Consider the following 1,031-nt stretch of genomic DNA (forward strand, 5'->3'; position numbering starts at 1 on the left):
GGCGCGCCCGCGCGTGCGGCAGGCGCCTGGTGCACCCCAGCACACGCTAACCACACGCTTCGCGCCCCCGCCCCTCCTGCCCGCGGCGCTGGCTGCGTGGGCACACGCCAAGCACACGCCTGCTGCCTAGGCAGACACGGCAGCACACGCTAGCTGCATGCATCCTGCCCAGCACTGTGCAGCACACATCTCTTGCACACCCCAGCAGGTACCGTGCACACCTGCACACGCTAACTGCACGCTTAACACAGGCTCATCCATGTACAGCGCGAGCCGGTGCTTGCCTGGTGCCTGGCTGTGCACGCCAGCACACGCTAAGTACATGCATACAGTGCACATCCRTGCGCAGCACCATCAGAACACACAGGACACACGCCTGGTGCTGAGCTGAACACACCAGCACGTGCCAAGCACACGGCTGGTGCATACAACACCCCGGACASGTCAGCACACGCTAAGCACATGCACGGAAGCAGTGCCCAGCGCACAGCAGGCACACGCGTCACACCCGGTTGCGCACACAGGCGTGCGCTGCACGCTCAGCACCCACGAGCTGTGCGTACGCCTCGTGCCCACGGTCCCCCGGCACACGCTTGGTGCACGCCCGGTGCTCTGTCACGCACGCCGGCACGCGCCTTGTCGCCTGTAATTAGTGCCCGGCACACGCCGTGACCCCRTGTGCGTTTCACACGCTTCCCGTGCGCCTGACGTGTGCTTAGCGTGTAGCCGTGCGTGCTTAGCGTGCAGCAGCACACGCTTCCCATGCTGACATGCACCGGTGCACGTCTCCTGTGCACTGGAACATGCTTAGCATGCACTAGCACATGCTTTGCATGTGTCAGTGCACACTTGGCACCAGCACCACCCTTGCATGGTTACCACGTGCTGGCACACGCTTAGCGTGCACCAGCACACGCTTATGATGCATCAGCATGTGCTCAGCATGTGCCACGGCACACTTAACTGGGCACGAGCACGTGCTTAGCGTGCCCTGGCACACTCCTGCTGTGTGCGGGCACACGCTTAGCATT

This window comes from Rhea americana, unplaced genomic scaffold (genome assembly GCF_003343005.1).
Source record: "Rhea americana isolate MKP2758 unplaced genomic scaffold, rheAme1 scaffold_836, whole genome shotgun sequence".
Lineage (NCBI taxonomy): Eukaryota > Metazoa > Chordata > Aves > Rheiformes > Rheidae > Rhea > Rhea americana.